This window comes from Lepus europaeus, chromosome 4 (genome assembly GCF_033115175.1).
Source record: "Lepus europaeus isolate LE1 chromosome 4, mLepTim1.pri, whole genome shotgun sequence".
In the NCBI taxonomy this organism is placed as follows: domain Eukaryota; kingdom Metazoa; phylum Chordata; class Mammalia; order Lagomorpha; family Leporidae; genus Lepus; species Lepus europaeus.
This window is the reverse complement of record NC_084830.1, coordinates 99,213,513-99,227,189: the sequence shown is the minus strand read 5'-3', so window position 1 is coordinate 99,227,189 and position 13,677 is coordinate 99,213,513.

Here is a 13,677-nt window from a genome sequence, read left to right as displayed (position 1 = left end):
TTTTTCCCACTGTTATATTTAACAGGGATCACTTTTCAGTTAAAATTAAACACCTAAGAATAATTGTGTGTTAATTACAGAGTTCAACCACTAGTACTAGAACAACAACAACAAAAAATACTAAAAAGGATAAAATATTACATTGTACATCAACAGTCAGGACAAGAGCTGATCAGGTCATTGTTTCTTATAGTGTCCATTTCCCTTCAACAGGTTTTCCCTTTGGTGCTCAGTTAGTTGTCACCGATCAGGGAAAACAAATGATATTTGTCTCTTTGGGACTGGCTTAATTCACTCAGCATGATGTTTTCCAGATTCCTCCAACTTGTTGCAAATGACCGGGTTTCATTGTTTTTTACTGCTGTGTAGTATTCTATAGAGTACATGTCCCATAATTTTTTTTATCCAGTCTACTGTTGAGAGTATTGTAGGCATGGAAAGCCAAGACACTCTGGAAAAAAAAAAGAAGACTTAAATGAAAGATCTCTGCATGTGAGATCCCAGTGGAAAGAATGGGGCCATCAAAGAAGGAGGTACCTTTCTCTGAAGGGAGGAGAGAACTTCCACTTTGACTATGACCCTATCGGAATAAGATCAAAGTCGGCGAACACTAAAAGCTTCCATAACCTCAGTAACTCATGACTAGGGCCTAGGGAGATTACTGACGCCATAAACAAGAGTGTCAAATTGTTAAGTCAGCAACAGGAGTCACTGTGTACTTACATCCCATGTGGGATCTGTCCTTAATGTGTTGTCCAATGTGAAGTGATGCTGTAACTAGTACTAAAACAGTATTTTTACACTTTGTGTTTCTGTGTGAGTGCAAACTGATGAAATCTTTACTTAGCATATACTGAATCGATCTTCTGTATATAAAGATAATTGAAAATGAAAAAAAAACCTGGTGTTAAATTGGACATTGCATACAAAATTAATCAATTTTTTAAAAATATCATGTAGGATCTCTGTCTTTAATGTGCTGTACACTGTTATTTAATGCTATAACTAGTACTCCAACAGTATTTTTTTCACTTTGTGTTGCTATGTGGGGGCAAACTGTTGAAATCTTTACTTACTATATACTAAATTGATCTTCTGTATATAAAGAGAATTGAAAATGAATCTTGATGTGAATGGAAGGGGAGAGGGAGCGGGAAAGGGGAGGGTTGTGGGTGGGAGGGAAGTTATGGGGGGGAAGCCATTGTAATCCATTAGCTGTACTTGGGAAATTCATATTCATTAAATAAAAGTTTAAAAAAAAACAAAAGAACAAATAGCTAAGGCAATTTTCAAATATCAAAGCACATTATTATCTATGAAAGTATGTTGCAAAATAACAATTGAAATGTTTTAGTATAGTAAACCCTAGACAAATTATACTCTAGTAACCCTAGAATAAAGGCTATTCTGCTCTGATCTGACAATGACTAAAGAAGCTCAAAAAGATCAAGATATTTACAGGAAACACTATTTCACTCCAGAGCAAAATAAATGAATTAAAGCAATACAAAACTATTCAGCACATTCAACAAGGTAAAAGTTATAATTCTGATCTAAAATGCAGGAAAGTCATGAGAAAAAAAATCCATAAGTAGACACAAATGATAGGATGAGAAAAGTCCTAAGTCTATTCTGTGTGTTTGAAAAGATAGAATAAAAATTGGGTAAATACACGGGAATATTTTAAAAAACCTAAATCAAACTCCTAGAGATGAAAAGAGCAGATGCTGATGTGAAAAATATACTAGATAAAGTTAAAAACAGATTAAGCATTATAGAATAAAACATCAGTGGGTTTGAATACATGGTAACTGAAAATACCCAAAATAAGAAGGAATGATAACAAAAGAAGAGATCAAAAGGGCTTTATAAAACTGAGAAATGTTGAAGATTCATAAATATCATCGAATGAACAAAAATTGCAGGTGACAAAAGCAATGAAACAGAACCAATATTATCAACAATAATTCATCAAAAATTGATTGAATGCAATATGAACTACATATTGAAAGAGGGATGGAATTTCTTTTTATCTTGACTATGGCAGTGACTATATGAAGACATGATATAAAAGGTGAATTTTAAATGCCATACTGCATTTGTGGTGGGTATTCTATGAGTTAAACTACAAGAATAACCATAGAGAGGGTGGAGCCAAGATGGCAGAATAGTGAAGACGCGCATTGATAGTCTAGGAAAAGATAGGTTGATAAAAGTGGAGTGATGGTAGTTTCAGGGAAAGGCTAGGGGAAAAAATTGCAGAGAAAACTCTTCAGGATCTAGTGGATGTGACACGGATGACCTGCGGTGAGAGCAAGGATGCACATGGCTCTGGCTTCGAAGCCCAACAGCGGAGTCTACGCATCTGTGCTGGAAGGGGAGGTGAGCTTTGTAACCTGAGACATTGGTGGGGAAATGGCAGGCAGACAGAGCCAGAGGGAACTAGGCTTGAAGCCCCACTGGGGAAAGTTCACCAGACTAACTTCAGGAGAGAGGAAAAAAAAATAGGGACCAGTACGGATGAGTTTCTCTCTCTGCCCACCTTGCAAAGGCAAGCAAGAGACATAGAGCAGGAGCCATTTTGGACATACATAAAAGGTGCGCGACCTCAGGGCAGTGCACGACCTAAGAGCTGTGCCTGCCATCAGTCAAACAGAAAAACTTGATTCTGGGGGGGTGAAATAACAGGAGGTTAGGACTTAGTGAATGTGTGGAGCTAATGAACTGAGGCGGTAAAAAAAGAGATGGTGGGTGAGAGAACTCACGGAGTTCACGTGAGTACTCTCCAGAGACGCTACAATTCGGTAACCTTGGCAACCCAGTGGGAGACTGCAGGGGAATTTGAGCCCATACTGAGGGCAGCACAGATTCTTTGTGTGGTCCTTGGGAAAAAGCAGACGAATTATATATCCACAGAAGCCAGAGATCAGAAGCTGATTACCTTCAATGCTGTTCAGCTGTGCACTATCATGTCCCTCCTGAATAAAAAAAAATAAATAAAAAGAGAGAGAGAGAGATTTACCATGCCTAACCTGAGTGTGTCACCTTTGGCACACCCTTAACCCTGAAGAACCAAGCAGAGCTCTCTGGCCACACCCATCTCAAGCCTCCAAGGCTCCTCCAAAAGCAGACAGTCCACTTAACAGAGTCATAGTATAACAACAAAAAAACACCACAGTGAGGAAAGAAGAATTCAAAGAATATCTCCACAATGCCAAGCAACAAACACAGAAACTGAGGGAACAGGAACAAGGATGACATTATGATGCCCCCAAATAAACAAGACACCCCAAGCCAAGATTATGAAGATGATGAGATAGAAGAAATGCAAGAAGCGGATTTCAAAAAATTTATGATAAGAACATTTAGAAGTTTTCAAAAACAAATTCTTAAACTACAGAAATCTTTAATGGACAGGATAGAAAATCTCTCTCATGAAAATGAAATGTTAAGGAGGAATCAAAATGAAACGCAGAAACTAGTAGAACAGGAAAATGCGATAGTGAAGAGAAATAAAAATGAAATAAAGAACTCAATAGATCAAACGACAAACACATTAGAGAGCCTTAAAAACAGAGTCAATGAAAAGGAAGAGAGAATATCGGACTTAGAAGACAGAGCACAGGAAAGTATACAGTCAAACCAAAAAAAAGAAGAGGAAATTAGAAATCTAAAAAATATTGTTGGGAATCTACAGGATACTATTAAAAAACCAAATATTTGGGTTCTAGGAGTTTCTGAAGGCATGGAGAGAAAGGATTAAAGGGCCTTTTTAGTGAGATACTAGCCGAGAACTTTTCAGGTTTGGAGAAGGACAGAGACATCCTAGTACAGGAAGCTCATAGAACCCCTAGTAAACATGACCAAAAGAGATCCTCACCATGACACGTTGTAATTAAACTCACCACAGTGAAACATAAAGAAAAGATTCTAAAATGTGCAACAGAGAAGTTTATTTAAAAGACTTGTTAAGGGACTTAAAGGGAGACTTAGACACCAATACAATAGTACTGGGGGACTTCAATACTCCACTCTCAGAGATAGACAGATCAACAGAACAGAAGATCAACAAGGAGACAGTAGATTTAAATGACACTATAGCCCAAATGGATCTAACAGATATCTACAGAACATTTCATCCTACATCTAAGGACTTTACATTCTTCTCAGCAGTACATGGAACCTTCTCTAGGATTGACCACACACTAGGCCATAAAACAAGTCTCAGCAAATTCAAAAGAATTAGAATCATACCATGCAGCTTCTCAGACCACAAAGGAATGAAATTGGAAATTAGCAACTCGGGAATCCCTAGAGCACGTGCAAACACATGGAGATTGAACAACATGCTCCTGAATGAACAATGGGTCATAGAAGAAATTAAAAGAGAAATCAAAAATTTTCTGGAAGTAAATGAGGATAACAGCACAACATACCAAAACCTATGGGATACAACAAAAGCAGTGTTAAGAGGAAAGTTTATAGCAATAGGTGCCTATATCAAGAAATTGGAAAGGCACCAAATAGATGAGCTTTCAAGTCATCTCAAGGATCTAGAAAACCTGCAGCAAACCAAACCCAAACCCAGTAGGAGAAGAGAAATAATTAAAATCAAAGAAGAAATCAACAGGATTGAATCCAAAAAAACATTACAAAAAATCAGCCAAACGAGGAGCTGGTTTTTGAAAAAATAAACAAAATTGACACCCCATTGGCCCAACTAACTAAAAAAGAAAAGACCCAAATCAATAAAATCAGAGATGAAAATGGAAACGTAACAACAGACACCACAGAAATAAAAAGAATTATCAGAAATTACTACAAGGACTTGTATGCCAGCAAACAAGGAAATCTATCAGAAATGGACAGATTCTTGGACACATACAACCTCCCTAAATTGAGCCAGGAAGACATAGAAAACCTAAACAGACCAATAACTGACACAGAAATTGAAATAGTAATAAAGGCCCTCCCAACAAAGACCAGATGGATTCACTGCTGAGTTCTACCAGACATTTAGAGAAGAACTAACTCAAATTCTTCTCAAACTATTCAGAGCAATCGAAAAAGAGGGAATCCTCCCAAATTCTTTCTATGAAGCCACCATCACCTTAATTCCTAAGCCGGAAAAAGATGCAGCATTGAAAGAGAATTAGAGACCAATATCCCTGATGAACATAGATGCAAAAATACTCAATAAAATTCTGGCCAATAGAATGCAACAACACATCAGAAAGATCATCCACCCAGACCAAGTGGGATTTATCCCTGGTATGCAGGGATGGTTCAATGTTTGCAAAACAATCAATGTGATACACCACATTAACAGAGTGCAGAAGAAAAACCATATGATTCTCTCAATAGACGCAGAGAAAGCATTTGATAAAATACAACACCCTTTCATGATGAAAACTCTAAGCAAGCTGGGTATGGAAGGAACTTTCCTCAATACAATCAAAGCAATATATGAAAAACCCATGGCCAACATCCAATGATTATGTACTGTCTGCAGATGGCTGCAACTCCTCATGTGTAGGCTTCATAGAGGCATCTTCCTCTTGCAGATCACTCTGAAATGGAATCCCTTTCCTGGGAAGTTCAAGTAATGCATCTGCACTGGTTTTACAGTCTTCAGTAAAACTGGATATGTCTTGTGGAAATTCTCTGGCAACAGCTGTCCATTCTGTCTCCAGTCGATACTTGCACACCTTCCAAGCCTGAGAAAGGTATGAAGCTACTTCCCTTCTCTCCTACCATGACCACTCAGTTGACTTCCATCACATCTACAACTCGCCCTCTTCTCAATGACCCAGACAATTAGCAGGGGATCCAAGGACTGCACTATGTGATGATGAGAGTGACCAGTTGAAATCACTACACTGTCACAAATGGTCTATTCCTGCAAGAAATGCTACAGAATTTTTTCACTTTGGATCTCTATGCAATAAGGCAATATCACTTATCTCTGAGAAATGTGTCTTCCTGAACTCATCCCCTCTCACAATACCTGTCTGCTGGGATTGTTGGATTAGAATACTCAACTTGAAAACTGGTCCTATAAACCTGATGAATGCTGCATCCATGAAAAGCAAATCATATCAGGTTTTTGCTCCACTATAAAGTAGGCATATATGGACTGATAGACATATCCTTTCTCTAAGCCTGTCCTGTTTTCTAGCAACCATCTGGACAGCTAAGGAGCAACAAATAAAAGAATTCTGGGTTGGGGAGAAGGGGAGTAACACTACAGTTAGAAGCTGACCATGGGGAAAATTTCTGGGTCTCAGTTCTCTCCTTGGCTAATGACATCTTCATGAGGCCAGAAACTTAGAGAAGCTCATTTTCTCTCCTTCCTTCCTTCCTTCAGCACAGGCTGCATTCCCAAACTCACCCCTTCACAGACTCATGGAGACAGCCACCAAGTTCACCAGTGCCCCCTCCCAGCATTGCACACACAGCCTCACCTCCTTCCACACCTCCAACTCATATTGGCTGTAGTCACAGTGTATGTTCCTGAGTCCAACTGTCACTCATAGCAGACATGGCCCCACCTGCATACCTTTTCTGTGCCACACCTCTACCTCCATTGTCTTCCCAGCTTGTGATAAAAGCTGACCCCTCATATCCAACTCAAAGCAAGCTGTCTTTCAAAAAGCACTGGACAAGGCCTCCAGACAGGTCATAGCTCTCTTCTGGAATCCTGGCTCTCCCAAATCCAATCTTGAAGATAGTATCATCCACACAGGGTGCCAGCTACACACAGCAAGCGTATTTTCACAGAAATCATTCTTATCCATCTACCAGACACTTACTGTATACTAAGGAAATGTTTGTTTATTCAAAGAATAGTGAATTTTCTGGTCAAATTCAAACAAAGGAAGAAGGAAGGAGACCAAAACCAAGAGAAGCTAGTCCATATCCCATAGAGACCATAGGAGTACCCTGGATGCTTCTGGGAGCCATTCTGCACCCAAAGTAGGAGCTACAACTGCCAGACTTCTTCCAGGTTCTTCCACTCCACTGTAGACTCTTGGAAGCAGTCACTTTCCCCACTTTTTTTTTCTATTTGTGAAGTCTCAGAGACTAAGGGCAAGTGCTCCAAGGTGGATTTAGAGAATGAATGAAAAAATTAATGACCATAGTGCTGCATGACTATGGCCATTAAGTGAATTGTTTCCACAGATGAAAAATTATCCCAACAAACACCAGCTTTGTTTTCAGGCCAGAACACACTTCAATTTTTTTCTTTAGCCTCTAATGTGAATCTTATGTCCTGGATGGGCAACTGGCACTCTGAGCACCAATAATGCATGACCACCACCAGCTGTAAAGACTCATAGATCCTACAACTTGGGCAGTGAAGGCAGCACTGAAACAAGGCTGACCTTATGTGCTTTCTTTGTTGCCTCAAGTTGCCAATACCAGCACCCGTAACAGCAGTGACTCCTCAGAGGAAATCCTTTCCTGCCCATTGAAACCCAATCATTTCACCTTGCACTTGTTTCAATGTCCTTGTCTCTGGTTGGTTTTAGAGACAGGCCACCACAGCATCAGTCTGCAGAGCACAGGGGAAGGCAACAGAGACCCAAGGGCTGGTGCTAGGGGTGTGGGGGAAGCAGAGATGTTCAGAGCATGCCAAATGATGTCTCCCATCAGGAGAACATAACAGCTCCCTAACACCTATTAAGAAGAATGGCCAGGGGCAGGTGCCACGGCACAGTAGGTTAATCCTCTGCCTGCGGCACCAGCATCCCATATGGGCACCGGTTCTAGTCCCGGCTGCTTCTCTTCCAATCCAGCTCTCTGCTGTGGCCTGGGAAAGCAGTAGAAGATGGCCCAAGTCCTTGGGCCCCTGCATCCACATGGGAGACCAGGAAGAGAAGCACCTGGCTCCTGGCTTTGGACTGGCACAGCTCCACCCTTATGGCCATTTGGGGAGTGAACCAGCAGATGGAAGACCTTTCTCTCTGTCTCTCCCTCTCACTGTCTGTAAACTCTACCTCTCAAATAAATAAAATCTTAAAACAAAAACAAAAACAAAGAAGAGTGGCCAGAAGAACAGGGTCCCCTTCTCCAGGACCACACACGAAGTCCGAGTGCACATGGCTTGATACCAACAGAGACATGGAGCACACCTTTTCTGTAGTCTCCTTGGGGGAGGTGTGTGGTAAGTAACCATTGCAGGAGCCCACAAACAAACAAAAATCTGGTCCCTCTAACTCGGGTCCTGGGAGGGGTCCAACCATGGGGTCCCAGGAGCCAAAGCCAAGCCCCAGTTTCAGTAACACAGCCCCTATGCAGGAGGGCTCTCGATGTCCTGGAAAGTGTCCTCTCACCCAAGGTCCCCTCTGCCCTTTCGACTGAGTTCCTAAGGACAGCGTTCTCTTCTACCCTGACAGGGAGGAGGACCGGACCTGAGCTCACAGACGCAGTCTACAGATATCGGGCTCCAAAGGCCAGAAACAGACTTTGCTCGGCCTGCTTCGCCCTGTTGCCGTGGTCACACACGCTTCTCCGCCGACCCTCAGGGAAGACATTCGTTTCCGTGAGGGCTGGGGTCGGTCGACGGCTCTGGGTCGCTGTGCAGGTATGCATTGGTGCGGGCCGAACGCAGCCACGAGCCCAACTCCAAGCCCCTCTGCCTCTCCAGGCCGGTGCTCAACAGCACAGCCGCCTCCGGCCCCGCCTCCTGGTGACGTCACAAATGAGGCGCTGGGGGCCACGCCCAGCACCCAGTGTTTCCAATCAACCGCTCCTGCATCCCTGCCTCTATAGCCAGCGCTTTTCCGGTTTGTTCAAGTGCTAGAGGAGTTTGAATTAAGTAGGCAGAATCGGGTGTTTTGAATATAGTTGTGACCTCAAACTTTTTAGCTCTACGCAGTGTGTCACGTGTAAAAGAATCTCTTGGGACTGGCACTGTGGCGTAGTAGGTTAAGCCTAGGCCTTGCAGCAGCGGCATTGCATAGGAGCGCAGTTTGTGTCCCAGCTGCTCCACTTCTGATCCGGCTCACTGCTCTGTCCTGGGAAAGCAGTAGAAGATGGCCTGAGTGCTTGGGCCCCTGCACCCGTGTGGGAGACCAGGAAGAAGCTCCTGGCTCCTGGCCCAGCACCGTTGCCGCCATTTGGTGAGTGAACCAGAGGATGTCTCTGTCTCTCCCTCTCTCTGTAACACTCTCTCTCACATAATTAAATATCTTTTTTTTAAAAAAAATCTCCTTATTGGACAAAAGTCAGTTATTTTGTTTTATAGGTGTTTACTTGCATTTCAGACCCAATTAAATTACACCTACCCCATAAATACAGCAGCAGTTCTCTCTAACAACATTCGGTTAGTACATTTCGTGTTATATATAAAGCTGATGATTTCATCTTTCTCTCAACCTGGTGAGCCAACTTCCCAACATTGACAGGTGGAGGAAACATAGACTATCATCTTGATTTCTAAGAGAGCTAGTGCAGATGTGTAATAATAAAATTGCATCATCTTTAAGGTCAGGCAAGTGAAGTAGCAAAAACTTTTGTTGTGAGTTCCAGTTCCAAGTATTACAGCTTTAGTACAAAGTGGGTTTTACTTGAAAGATGTTCGATATCTAGGGTTCTAATTGTGAAATGCTAACACTTTGGGATAATCTTCTCATATACACATTTCAAATTTGTCACACAAAGTGGGGTGTTTAAGAAGTCATGAAAATATTGCCATGCATAATATATAGCATAAAAAGGCTAAATATGCAATTTACAGATGGACTAGCATGAAAACAGCTATTTCTTGTCAGGATGGATGTGATGGCCAGGTGCTGTTTGCTGCAAAGTATAAGAGAAGGAATTTAAGATCTTTAGTTCTTTTGAAATAGTAGCTATAGAGAGGGCTTCTTCTCATTCAGGTTTACTAGGGCAGCACTTATCTGTACCCTGAGGCACACTTAACTGGGGTTCATCTGATGATCACTTTTCTAATAGTACTTTATGTGAAGAGAGAAAGACCATCATTTATGAATAGTAATTGCTCAGAGAAGATAGGTTTTTAAGTGAATTTCAAAGCATATCCATCCATGTAGTTTATGAATCTCTCGCTGCTGAATTGCTCAGTCACCTGCTTTGACTAGGTAAGAGCACTGGGCACAAAAAAGGAGACAAAACACAACACAGGAGATTAGGGAGTTGGGAATGCAGTGGTTTATGGAGAGCTTAGGTTGTGTGTCCACGTGACCGTGTGTGTGTGTGTGTGTGTGTAGATCCTGTTGGGCCCCAGCAGCCTCCTTAATACAGAAAAAGTCCTGTGGTCAAATTTGAGGCTGATCTGTGTATCTTTTCCTTGAAATCTTTCACCATGGTGGTCAGATATGGGTACCTTTGTTTCAGAAGGATATTCTTGTCTATTCATGAATTGAAAATACTACTACTTATGAAATGGTGTTGGATTGGAAAAAACACTTTCCCTCTACTCTCTCAGATTTTATAACTGAATCTATGAAATAAACCCACCACAGAGCATTTAGCAGGAGAAAAGGTATACAAGTTTACAGATTTTAATATTATGTGCATGAGTACATCTTAAGAAAAGAAGTGAATACCCCCACAGCTGTGATGTTTAAGAGTTTATACACCCTCTTCATATGGAAGAGGTGTATAATTAACAAAAGGAGTCACTGTGCACTTGCTCCCCATGTCGGACCTCTGTCTTCAATGAGCTGTACTATGATAATTAACGATAAAACTTGTCTTCAAACAGTACTATATACTTTGTGTGTCTGTGTGGGTGCAAATTGTTGAAATCTTTACTTAGTATAGAGTTGGTCTTCTGTATATAAAGATAATTAAAAATGAATCTCAATGAAGAATGGGATGGGAGAGGGGATAGGAGGTGGGACAGAAGTGGGGTAGGAGGGTGGGTATGGAGGGAAGAACTGCTATATTTCTAAAGCTGTACCTCTGAAGTTTGCATTTATTAAATAAAAACTTTCTAAAAAAATCACAATCATATCTCTCCTCCCAGGAATTCTGTAAGGCAGAGTCCCTGGAAAGAGCAGAGAGTGAAGTCACTCCACTGCATTCATTCAGAAGTGGCAAAGCAAAATTTTAAATGCTATCTCTAGAACCCACATACTTTATTGCTGCAAAGCACAGTTGTATAAGTTCTCTTTCTCTCTCTCTGTCTCTGTATGTGTGTGCATGCATGTGCGCATGGTTTTAGGTAAATAGTTTATTTTGGAATAACTATGGTTGAGTAGCAAAGTTGCAAAAACAATACAGAATTCTCCTCATTCAACTACCTGTAATGCTAATAGCTTATATAATCATGACACATGTGAAAACTTAAAATTTATCATTGTTTCCATGAACTAAACTACAGGTATTATTAAGATTTCATCAGTTTTCCATAAATTTTCTTTTCCAATTCCAGGATTCCACTGCTGCATGATGCATTTTTTTTACTAATTATTTTTATTTATTTGAAAGTCAGAGTTACACAAAGAAGCAGAGAGAGAGAGAGAGAGAGAGAGAGAGAGAGAGAAGTCTTCCATCTGCTGCTTCACTCCCCAATTGGCTGCAATGGCCAGACCTGTGCCCATCCGAAACCAGGAGGCAGGAGCTTTCTCCAGGTCTCCCATGCGGGTTCAGGAGACAAGGGACTTGGGCCATCTTCTACTGCTTTCCTAGGCCATAGCAGAGAGCTGGATCAGAAGTGGGGCAGCCAAGACTCGAACTGGCACCCATATGGGATGAAAGTGTAAGGGTCGCAGAACGTCTACCGCCAAGGAATGACTCCAAGAGACACTCTCATGCAATAGCAAAGGGTTTATTTTCTCCAGCATGCTGGGGCTGTCTGAACACTCAGGAACAGAGCAGCCTCGAGTGAAAGAAGGCTAGGGTTTTTATACAGTGCAACAAACAAATGGGACGGGGTGAGTTCATACAAAGGTCACTAAGTTACAGGAACTTATTGTAGCTCTTTCCGGACTCCTGCAAGTGTTATCTCGTGAGACAGTTACACAAAGCAGTTTTACAAAGCCATTTCTCAAGCGGATGGGGACAGTATCACAGGCAAGTGGGGACACATGTTTCAACAGAGATAATTTGGTTCCTTATCACCGTGGCTACACTTGGATTTTTGCAGTTTCAGTTTTATGGCTTTACTTTTAAGCTTTTAATCCTTCATTCCTCACTTCTTCTTGTGAGGATTTCTAATCCTAGAGATCCTCTGTTTCGGCATTTTCACGTGCTGTATATTGTTGTCTAATTATCATTAGTTTAACATTACTAATTTGTTCCCGCAGGAAGGTGACAAGCCTATTAAGGATGCATAGACCAATGGTTATGATTAGAAGAAGAATTATTAGAGGACCAGCCAGGGCCGACAGTAGAGTCGTGAGCCATGGAGACTGAGTGAACCATGATTCGAACCAGCCCTGTTGTGTCTCCCTTTCTCGCTATCGGTCTCTTAATTGTTCTGTCAGTTTGGCCATTGAGTCCCTTACCACTCCAGTGCAGTCGGCATAGAAGCAACACTCTTTTTTAAGAGCCATGCACAACCCACCTTCCTTTATGAAAACTAAATCCAGCCCTTGTCTATTTTTTTTTTTTGACAGGCAGAGTGGATAGTGAGAGAGAGCCAGAGAGAAAGGTCTTCCTTTTTGCCGTTGGTTCACCCTCCAATGGCTGCTGCGGCCAGCGCATCATGCTGATCCGAAGCCAGGAGCCAGGTGCTTCTCCTGGTCTCCCATGGGGTGCAGGGCCCAAGCACTTGGGCCATCCTCCACTGCCTTCCTGGGCGATAGCAGAGAGCTGGCCTGGAAGAGGGGCAACCGGGATAGAATCCGGTGCCCCAACTGGGACTAGAACCCAGTGTGCCGGCACTGCAAGGCAGAGGATTAGCCTGTTAAGCCACGGCGCCAGCCAGCCCTCGTCTATTTTGCAAAACCACTTCAGACAAAGAGGTCAATGATTGTTTCAAAGCCATTACAGAGGTCTCTATGGCTTTTAGATCTTGCTTTACAGCAGCCTGTAGCTGTGTTAAATGTTGTTTTTCATACACAAGGGCCACCGACCCTGTTCCTATCCCGGCAGCCATCCTAAACCCTAAGAGAATAGCCAGTGTGACAGACACAGGTTCCTATCGGAACCGGGTTGTTCTGCTTTCTATAAGCCCCTCGAAAGTGTCCGCTTCATGGTAAAGCACCCTGGGATACAATTGGACCATTATGCAATAGTCTCTAGATTGATTAAAAATTGAGGTGGAAATGCAGGGAGTCAGTCCAGTACTACAGGCCCACCAGGCCCCTGGGTCAGGTGCCCAATACTGCGAGGCAGAGGTATTGAGAGTAATGGCCTGTTTACATAGGGTCTTAGAAACCTCTGCAGGAGGTGACCCTATGCATAATCCCTTCCCTGACACCTCAGGTAAAGTAAGCTTGTGGCCGCCACTCCAGTCACAAGAAGAGGAGTTTACCATCCGGGGGAGCCCCTGAATGCAGTGCCTTCATAATAAGGGGGCGAGGCAGAGAGGCATAGCCAGCAAGACTGGGTTAAATTTCCCTGGGAAGAGTTTAGAGCAGAGTATGCACCTGTGATTAGGTTAAAAAGTGGGGGATCGGGTTGGCGGCAGGGTTGCGTCAGAGTAGCATGTGAGATGACTTTCAGGGTAGGTCTGAGGATAGGCTGGCTGGGAGTGGGTCT